General features: G+C 34.3%; 1 long non-coding RNA gene and 1 pseudogene across 1 annotated transcript; one reads left to right on the top strand and one right to left on the bottom strand.

The window, feature by feature from the left end:
- The first annotated feature begins 3,350 nt into the window (after positions 1-3,350).
- Positions 3,351-4,706, top strand: LOC121226786 (uncharacterized). Its single transcript, XR_005924460.1, has 2 exons — positions 3,351-4,293; positions 4,381-4,706. It is a non-coding gene; the product is annotated as an uncharacterized lncRNA (long non-coding RNA).
- A 2,096-nt stretch (positions 4,707-6,802) lies between these two features.
- On the bottom strand, positions 6,803-10,018 carry LOC121226783 (uncharacterized; annotated as a pseudogene).
- Between the last annotated feature and the right edge of the window lie 653 nt (positions 10,019-10,671).

Genomic DNA, 10,671 nt, shown 5'->3' with positions numbered 1-10,671 from the left:
AAGGCTGCAAACCTTAATTCTATGGACTGGCTTCCTATGGAATCTGCTTGAAGGACTTCTTCTAAAAAGGTTCATCCTTCATAAAGAGCTCTTTTGTATTTATATAATATAATGAAAACCCCTGTTGGTTTTCTTTCTTTCATGTCACAGTATTTTTCATAAAAGTATTAAAACCATGAATGGATCGGATCTCCAGAATAGAAATGGCGAGGCACATGAAGCTAGAGGCTTCTTCATTGTTTTTGACTTGAATTACTTGGATAACTAGGCTATGTCACTCACAGATTCTTCCAATATCTAATTAAAAGCTGCAAAAGAGGGTTTGGATACGTACTGTATCTAGATTCCTGTCTTAATTAATACTACATACTGTTTTTCAGTATCAGATCATTGATCTTTTGAATTGATTATACCCTAAAGGTTGTTACTCTATGATTATGGAATGCTTTCAGAACAGTAATCCTCCATTGAAATCCAAACCCAACCCAAAGTCCGATTAAGAGTTGATTGAACCATTCATATCTTTAAGCAAACAATTGAGGATAATTTTTTGGCTTTTCCAACTCTTTGGATGCTTTATTTTGCTTATTAATTAAATGATAGTTTGCAGGGATCATTCCATCTCTTCCTACACTTTATGCTTTATTCGCACACCCCCTACCCACACACACTATACAGCTGAAAGAAAATATATGTATAGAAAGAAATTAATGGTCTTTTTTGAAGAAATTGTTGGATAATTTGCTGTCATGTATCAATGTGTTAAGAATGGATGAATCTCGGGATCTAATAATCGTGCATGAAAGTATTTATCTAGATGCATGTATGTACTAGATACACATTAATTATTAGATGCATATATTGAAATTAATAATCACATACAACAGTTATAAAGGTTGTAAGTGATGAAACCATTATGAGAAAGTACAAAGTAAGAGATAAAAAAAATATGACATGAGAAAAGTATTCATTCCATGTTTAGTGTTTCTTCCTTTCACTGACTCTAGAATCCTCTCCAACTAAACGGTATCAATAGCTAGAGGTTCCTGTAATGTGAGTGTGTGTGTGAAAATAAAATTAATCATGACTTCTACATGCACAATCTACATAATGTTCAAGTTCTTATCATCTATGGCAAAAATTGTGATTTTTGAACAGTCAAAATAGATACATTATTCACTTCTTGAATATATTGGAGTAGTCAAGGAGGGCTATCAAGATCCAGAAGATGAAGAACAACTTGAAGAATTAAAGAATGAGAAGATTACGAATGTCAGAGTTCTCAAGATGATCTAAAGAGGAGTTTCGCATGTCATATTTCCCACAATCATGAGAGAGAAAAAAAACTAAAGAAGCATGAAATAGTCAACAACAATAATTCAAAGGAGACACAAAAATGAGAATAGTTAAACTTCAATATCTCAAAAGAGATTTGAGAAAGAAAAAAAATGAAAGAGCATGAAAGCATAAATAAGTATTATAATAAATTGTCCAAGTTGGTGAATCAATGAAGGCACATGAGGACATTATTGATGATAGAAGAGTTGTTGATAGAAATCTAATCAACTTGACGAAAAAATTGATCTATGGTGATAGTTAATGAAGAAACTAAGGATTGTCAACCATGACTATTTAAGGGTTGATGGGTTCACTAAGATCCTATGAGTAAAGATTATTACGCCATTTAGATAAATCTGTTGATAGCATGTTTCAACAATCCAAGCTTATCATTGATTTCAAGAATGGTGAGAAATCTTTAATACAAAACAAAGGCAAGCCTTCTAGAGGTGGCAGATTTGGAAGAGGTTGAGATAGAGGGAGAAATTCACGTGGATGAGGTAGAAGCAACAACAATGGTAGACGAGACAATGATGGTGGATCCAGTAAATGATGTGGAATTTATAAAAAAATAGCCATGAAGAGAAGGATTATTGGAATAGAGGCAAACCACAATGCTACAATTTCAAGAAGTTCGGACATGTGCAAAAAGACCGTCGTCTCAGTAATCAACAAGCACATTTACCGAAGAAGGAAAGAATGATGAGAATCTGTTCTTGCTTGCCATAAGGCATTTGAAGAGCAAAAGAACATATGGTTTTTGGACAATGATTGTAGCAACCATATGACAAGAGATAAAGAAGTTTTTCTCGACATAAACTCCACATTTCGCTTAAACGTCAAATTGGAGAATGGTAAATATTTTGAAGTTCAAGGCAAAGACAACATTGGAGCATGATTATTCTCTATCCTTTGAGAATCAAGAGTGCAAAATCCTTGTTTCAAAAGGAAAAATTGTTGTTACAATCAAAATGACCAATAATAAAAGCTTTCACTATTTTTTTCAGTACCAGAAAAGTATCAATTTGATAGCCAAAGAAGAAAATGACTCTTGTTTGTGGCACAAGAGACTTGCGCACTTGAACTACAAAGGTCTCAAGTTACTTGCTCAAAAGAGTACGGTGCATGGGCTGCCAACAATTGAAGAAAAATCTGGTGTTTGAAGGTTGTATGCTTGGCAAAAAACACCATCAACCATTTCCAAAGGAAAGAGCATGGAGAGGCAAAAAAGTGCTAGAATGGTTCACACCGATGTGTGTAGTCCTAAGAAAACTTTATCTTATGCTCAAAATATGTATTTATTCATTGATGATTTAGGTCGTATGACATGGGTGCATTTTATTAGACAAAATCTAAAGTATTCTCAATAATTTAAAATATTAGAGAGAGAGATGAAGTTGAACATCCCCATGAAACATGAAATCGACAAAGTTATCTCAGTTTGTTTAGTTTAGATTGTATTTTCAATTCTTGGACTAGATTTTGTAGGACTTTGGTTGTTTGACTGATATACTTAGGCAACCTATGTTAGGAAATTATTGACAAGTCAAGAAAAAAAAAACAAGGCGAAAAAAAGCTTTTCAAGGCTTTTCATTCTATCAAAATTTCACATTATATTATTTTCTCTACTCAAAGATTAGGTCTTTATATATTTTTAAAATAAAAATTCAAATAATTATTGAGTAATAGTTTAAAAACTGTTAATTTTGAGAGAAATTTAATTGAATAATATTATATTAATTTAAGTTATGACAATTAGTTGAATTTATGTCAACTTAATTTTTTTTATCATCATCATGAGGGTGACATTAGTTCATATGAGCACAGTACGAATGGTGTTAAATATTCTTTTTGTTTAGCGGGTTTTAGAGGTATGTGAATGAATATTTAAATAAAAATTAAATTTTTTAGAAACAAAATTAAATTGGTAAATTTTGTAAAGTTGAGAGTTAAATTATTGAATTTAGAATTTAAACTAAAATGATAAATTTTGTAAATATTAAAGGATAAATTTGTTGAATTTTTAAATTTAAGATTAAATTGATAGAATCTATAAATATTATAGAGCTAAAATTTTTATTAGGCAAAAAAAAAGACACAATTTAGCTTTCTGATGATTAATGGGAAATAATTAAAATATTTAATTTTAAAAAATTGAAGAAAAAATAGAATCATCAAAATAGAATCAAAGACGTGGTTAAGTGATGATTTTTGTAGTTTAACCAAAAATATTTAACGATACAAATAAAAAATTAAATTAAGCCTATTCCTAATCCCTAAATTCCTAAAACGTAAACACCCTTAGATAGTCGGTCCCTCACCCACCTCCTAGACAGATCACCCTTCACCTTCGAGTCATCTTATCTCTCACCTCAACCGGCGCCGTTCAGGCAAAACTCACTCTCTCCACTCGATTCTCAGCCGGCAGCCGCTACAACCCATCCCTCACAGCCTCTTTCCGTCGCTCAACTCAACCCTTGCAATCGGCAGTCAGTCGCGCAACTCGCAAGCAATGCAATCGGTAGTCAGTCGCGCGGCTCGCAAGCAGTGCAATCGGTAGTCAGTTGCGCAGCTCGCAAGCAGCAAGCTCGTCGCCGCCGTCTCACACCCTGAGGTTTCTGCAAATTTATCAATAGGTTCATTTGAAATCTGTTGCTTGTTTAAATTTCATAATACAGATCGTTGAATTTATTCTGCTGGAAAAATGCACCCTCCTCTGACTTTACACAGGCATCCTATGTGTGCTGAAGTAAGTACAAACTTGGTGTTGAATCTAATATTTTTAGCTGTTGGATTGGAAGGAAAGTTTGGTTCTTGTTAAATTAATCATATGACTTTATCTTTTGGCAAATCATCGAGGAATTCCAAAAGTGTCATTTAGAGCATCCAATAACTAAATTCTTCGGTGAATGTACAGAATTAAAGATAAAGCTCGATCGCTGTTTCCGACAGGAAGTGAGTTATTCTCAGCTCTAGGGGGAAATTCAGTTTTTAGTATCATTGTCGTGACTCTGTTTGAAACACGAAGTTTTTATTTGGCAGAAAGCTTTGAAGAGGAAGGCCAATTTTGAACAGAGTAAGAAACTGAAAGAAAGACTTCAGGCGTTAAGGAAGGAAACTGCTGAAAACGATTCATGAATCTATAGCAATTCATGAATTTGTTTTACGATGCTGTGGTTGGTTGGGCCACTTGTATTTGGTTGCTGCTACAAAAAATTGTTTAATTGTTTCCGTTACCTACTTGAGAATGATATATGATGAACAAAGATATGGTTCCTTCTTGATTTTACATAAAGAAACTTTGATTGTATACCTATGTCCTTGGACTGCTGAAAATCTTAAATAACAATCCCTTTACTTTATTCTTCCGCATCGAGCTCAATTATCATAACCTGCAGTTTTTTAAATGTTTGACCTCTAATGTTGATCCACTTAGATGACAATAGAAACCTTTAAGGTAGTTGCCATTGTGTTTAAACTGAAATCTTTGCTAGTATTATGTTTTCTCTAATTACTTCCCTTACTATTCTCCTCTCATCTAGGTTCACACTTTAAAAGCTAGAACCACTTGTTTTCTGCACGAGGTAATGGGCAATCAAGCAAATGGAGGAAGACTAGGTTGCCAAAACAATAATTTTTATCATTAGTGATAGAAGAAAGGGTTTATTAATTAAACAAAAAAGAGGAAGAAATATGACCAAATCTTGCTAGTTTTCTGTATATAAAACTCTGATCCTGCTAGTTTGAGGTGAATGTCCCAAGCAATAGGGCTTTGTTTAACAGTGATGGAATCAATGTGTTTGAATTAGCTTTATCTAGAATTAAACAGCAAATTTTCCTCAGTAGCTACGGTCTTCTTATCTGCAAATTCTCTTAAAAATCGAAATAGTTTAATAGCAAAACCGAAAAAGTATAACTAAGAAAAGCTTGAAGTTCGATCCCAATAGCAGAGCTAGTTCTGTGTTTCTAAGTACTAATACAAGTATGAACTCCATGAATTCAAGCTTTTCCTTTTTCTGTCAATTTATGTTTGCTTCTGATTCTTAAAGTCCTTAACATAGGTGCTATATTCTTCTTTGTACTTGGGTCTGCTGTGGAATGTTAATAAGGCTTTTTCTGCTGTTGAATCATTGACAAAGTGCTTCATTTTATTCTCAGAATTAAAAACTGAATCCAGATGTTCATGAAAAAGGCATTTGATTGCTTCTGGCATGGTTTGATCCTTTACTACACTGTTCCAATAGTCCCCCTGGTTCTTTTCTTGCTTAAGGTTTGCAGACTACCCAAGAAAAGATGTGTATAAACATCAATAAAGCGCGATCATGAAACAAACATAATTGAATGAAAACCAGGATTATGGATTATTTTGAACAAATTTCATAGAAAAACATACAGAAACTGGTTTTTAGTTAGTCAGTTGCTGCTCTAAGATTATATGTGCAGTAATGGTTACCAGAAAGCAGAAAATGAAGAATCTTCATGTCTTTTACATGTTAGTTTGAAGAGAAGGATTGGATCATACCATTAATAGAGTTTGTAAGACCATGACTGATGCTTAAAATGGAGTGCATGGAAAAAAGTGTATGTCGTATCAATTCTAAGATTTGAACTTTTGGTACTAAGAGAGGAAAAAGAAATGAATTTGAACTGGGTATTGAGTGGAGCGAAGAACTGAAGGATTTAAAGAAAAAGTTTGTGGGAGCAAAAACCAACTTATCCTATAACATAAGTCAATTGGAGAGCAAAAGATGGGATAAATGTTCCCAAATCTCACCCAACTCTACTTGATCAATCAATTCAATTATTCTTGAAGAGCTACTTCAATTAGAACAATGGACTCTGCCATCCATTCCCCAACTGGTTTATTAATTTCAATTAAGATTGTTTCGACTAATTTTGCTATGCGACTGTACACCGTGCAATGGATAAGGGGAACATAAGAAGCAGTGTTAGTATCCTTTGACTGGGTTGGAAGCGTGCACTATTTGATCTTGTTGTACTAAGGTTTGAATTTTGGAAGGAAAGATACAAATGCATTGTTGACTGTACAGTACAAGGAAATACAAGGAAATACAGGATTAGGTGGCTGTACAGTACAAGGAAATACAAACTTGACCTACAACTCAACAAAAAGTTTCAAGAGCTACTCCCATGCTTTACTCTTCCAGCCACTGCCTACTTCACGTAATGAAACGTATCAATTTTGGTGACTTTTGTCAGTTAATTGACAGTTTTGGTTAAAAAAAAGGTCAATTGGTTGTTGTTTTTTTCCATAAAAAGTCAATTGGCTTTTCGCTAAAAGCTTTTTTTAACCCTTTAACTTCATATTTTTATTTTTAATCTTTCATCTTTAAATATGCAGTGGTGATAGTTCAAAATATATAAAAAAAATTTAAATTTTGTTAATAAATTCAACAAGGATCCGGAAGACACATTCTACTGGATGTATTTGAGTGCAATTGAGTGCAATAAAAGGCCCGACTGAATTTCTCATCAAGAGCAAAAGTTGCAAAACTAAAGCCAGAGCCATAGGAACTTGAATCCAGTTATACATACATACATACATACATACATACATACATACATACATACATACATACTGAGGGAGATAAAATGGAGATTTCCTATTTCACATTGGTGTAGGATTAAATATGGCCACCCTAGTACCATGTTCATAATCTACAATCTACTTAAGCATAAAATTAGATCCTACAAGGCTCGAACTGCTCAATACCCTTCATAATATCTGCTTTGCAAGTTGTTTTATAGTGACCAGTCTGGTTACATCTGCTACAATGCACCGTGTGTTCTCACGATTAAGCTCCTCTACGCATATCCGTTTCTTTTCAGGGCGTCCTGGTGGCCGGCGAAACTTGGGCGGTCGTACAACTTGGGCATCCTCATTCAAAGTACTAGGCGCCTCACCGAACTTGTTCCAGTCTATCTTCTGAGGAATGGGGTATATCTCTTCTGAATATGCCTCACAATAACTGGCAACTGTAAAGCATTTCTCTGCGAAAGCATATACATCTTTTCGGCATGACATGATTGCTGCCGCAGCATGTGCACAAGGTATTCCATAAAGTTGCCAATCACGACATGAACAAGCGTGTTTCCCAATATTCACAATGTCTGATCGTTCAGCTGATATAACCTCAAATTCTACTTCATCTGACCGCAGAACTTGATATGTTGATGCACGGCTGATAACTTCTCGCATGCGTGTCTCAGCACTAGGGGCTAGTACAGAAACCAAGAATGACTTCTAGTTCGACGGTCCTCAAACTCAGACATCAATTTGTTGTGAATTTGCTCAACCACCTGTATTATGGGTAACTCTCGAGCATCTAGAATCCACCGATTAAATTCCTCAATGTTTGATGAGAGGTGCCCATAACGTGTCCCTTCGAAATACAACAATGCCCAGCGGGAAGGAGGAAATTGCTGTATCCACTTTGCAGCTTCAGGAGAAGCCTCCTCTATTTCAGCCATTTTCTCTTTAAAAGCAGTCGTAGTTGTAGCATATGCAGCTTTCCAGAGAAGATGGACAAGCCTTGAGTTCTTGAACTCTTTGCTAATGCTTTCACTAAGATAGCGCATGCAAAAGGCCTGACAAGAATTTGGGAACTTTCTCCTTACTGCATCTAAAGTGCCTTTTTGACCATCTGATAGAAATGTGAGCTGTGGCATTTTCTCAGAATTCATCTCCAAAGCCTTATGCAACTCTGATAAGAACCAGATCCAGCTATCATCGTTTTCTGTATCAACAATGCCAAATGCAAGAGGAAATAAACCACCATCAGCATCAAAAGCAGTTGCTGAAAGCAAAGTACCAAGGTATTTGCTTTTAAGCTGGATTCCACCAAGCCCAACAATAGGCAAGCATCCACTCAAGAATCCACATATGGATGCATGAAAGGAAATAAACAGCCGCTGGAAACGGTTATCTGCACCAGTGGTGAATACCTCTGCAATACTTCCAGGGTTTGTTTTCTTTATTTGCTCACAAAATGTGGGAAGCATGCAGTATCCTTCTTCTGAAGAGCCATAAATAGCAGCAAGTCCCCGTTCCTTTGCACGCCAAGCTTGCTTGTATGGTATGATGATCCCATATTGTTTATGAATGTCATGCAATATATCCTTTGGCTTGTAATTGATGTTATCCCGTAGTCGTTCCTCTATAAAACTCACAATCCAATCCACAGAAGCTTGATGGTGCCCATTTTGTGCATTTTTCCCACAAGTATGTGTTCCTTCAAGACTTCTAATTGTGAAAGTTGGAGCACTGGGAAGCTTAACTGCACGAATACGCCATGGACATCCTTCTGAAGCGCACTTAGCAAAGTAACGGATAAGGTCACCTTTACAATACGCAGCTCAAAGTGCTGTGCAATGGCAGCTTCCTTAATAGCGTTACGGAAGGCCTTGACATCAGGGAACTCCTGACCAACAACAAAAGTGTGGTCTTCCATGGGGCAACCAATACAAATTATGATTTCATTCCATGCAATGACCAACTTACCATTGTCTTACCCAAGAAGGCAAGAGAGCTAACTTTTTTCAGTCAGGTAAAGAAGTTAAGAGGGCCAACAATTTTGAAGCCAACGAACAAACCATTCAGAGAGCTCCACATGAGCACTGTGAAGACTAACCATAACAAAATGAAAATTTGACATTAACAGAAGTATACGAATACCGACAACTGCTTAAAATTAAATTTCATGAAAAGTGAAAATTGAGAAGATATGATTCAAATGGTTCACATCTGACCATATGTACAAACAACCAAAGCATGAAATAAGCAATACCTAATTCATTGGAAACATGCATAATAGTATAACTGTATTGCTAGGAGACACAGGAGTATCCTAGACATACTTTATATTACTATCTTAACTGAATAAACGAAACCACGCCATCCTTCCTAAAGATGAAAGCTAATTGCTAAACAGCCAATCTTCATATTTGCAAGCAGCAATTTACTTCTAAACAAGGAACAAATACTAGTAATAATCTATTAAAACCAGGCTCTCAACTCATCTACCAAACAAAATGCTTATATAATGTAAAAACTCAAACTTTTGAACAGCTTACATTTTACAACAGTGATTACAATGGAAATGTCCTCATAATTTCAAATAATAATTTTTATTTTATTTTATTTCGCATGTATCCTTTTGAGCTCAAATTACTCTACGAAAGTTTACAAGAGGAAAATCCAGAAAGAAATAAGAGAAAAAACTACCACGCCACTTTAATAGCTACTTTCAAGCACCAAGAAAAGAACAACTTTTGAAAATGTAAAGAAAAATTGAAATAAGGAAATCATTCTAACCTTTTCCCGTTATTAAGACTCCCATGCCAATAACAACAAAACCAAAACAAAATTACGTCCAAAGAAAGGAACTTTCAACCAAAAAGAAAAAACAGGGGAAATAAAGATGAAAAGATAAAGCTAATGACCAATCATTTAGCAAAAAGAAAATCGAAATCTTTTCTCATAGAATGATTTTTAGCTGACCTTAAATAGATTTGAAGAAGGTTAGTGGAAAGATCTAAAGAGAAGAAAGTAATCTTCTTCAATTCGTTTTGGTGAATGATTTGGGAGTAAAAGTTCAGGAATTGGGAGAAGATTAGGGTTGATTTGGTCACGTTAAGGATATTATTGTCTTTTTCAAATCTATACATGAGTGTGTTCCGATTATACCGTTATTTTTTTTGTACTTGTATATTTTACCTTTTTAAGTTGGACGGAATTTTTCTAATTTTCTTTTGATTGAATTTAGTATTTGAGTTTTTCTTTTTATTTACCTATGTTTTTTATTAAAATACATATGTCAAATATTTATTGAAGCATATGATATTTAATTTGGATATCAGATTGGTTGAAATTACCATAAAATAGAAGAAAAAAACAATGCAAAATACATCTAGAAGAAATACTAAAATAAAATAAAACATCTACCTAAACTTTTTTAAGAGTTTTTATTAATTTTATAAACAGCTGATTTATATTAGATATCTTTTTTTTTTTGCTTAGGAAGGGAAGTCAACAATTACCATCCTGTAGAAACATTACAGTCATTGAACAACAAAGTAAGAAGGCTCCTATATAACTAATTCTATTTATATAATTAATGGTGCACATAAAAGCCTTATAACTTAAAAAAGCACACTGAATTTTGTGTTGAGCAAAACCAGGGGCTATGGGTTAGATAATCTTATTTTTGTTTTGTAGTATAGTTATGCGTTAACAATAAATTAATTTAATTGGTAAATTTTAATTACTCTCATTACTTATATATTTCTAGCAAGAGAATGAATATTCTTGCT

Source organism: Gossypium hirsutum, unplaced genomic scaffold, assembly GCF_007990345.1.
Source record: "Gossypium hirsutum isolate 1008001.06 unplaced genomic scaffold, Gossypium_hirsutum_v2.1 scaffold_426, whole genome shotgun sequence".
NCBI lineage: Eukaryota > Viridiplantae > Streptophyta > Magnoliopsida > Malvales > Malvaceae > Gossypium > Gossypium hirsutum.
The sequence above is the reverse complement of the archived record's forward strand: the minus strand, read 5'-3'. Positions and strand labels throughout refer to the sequence as shown.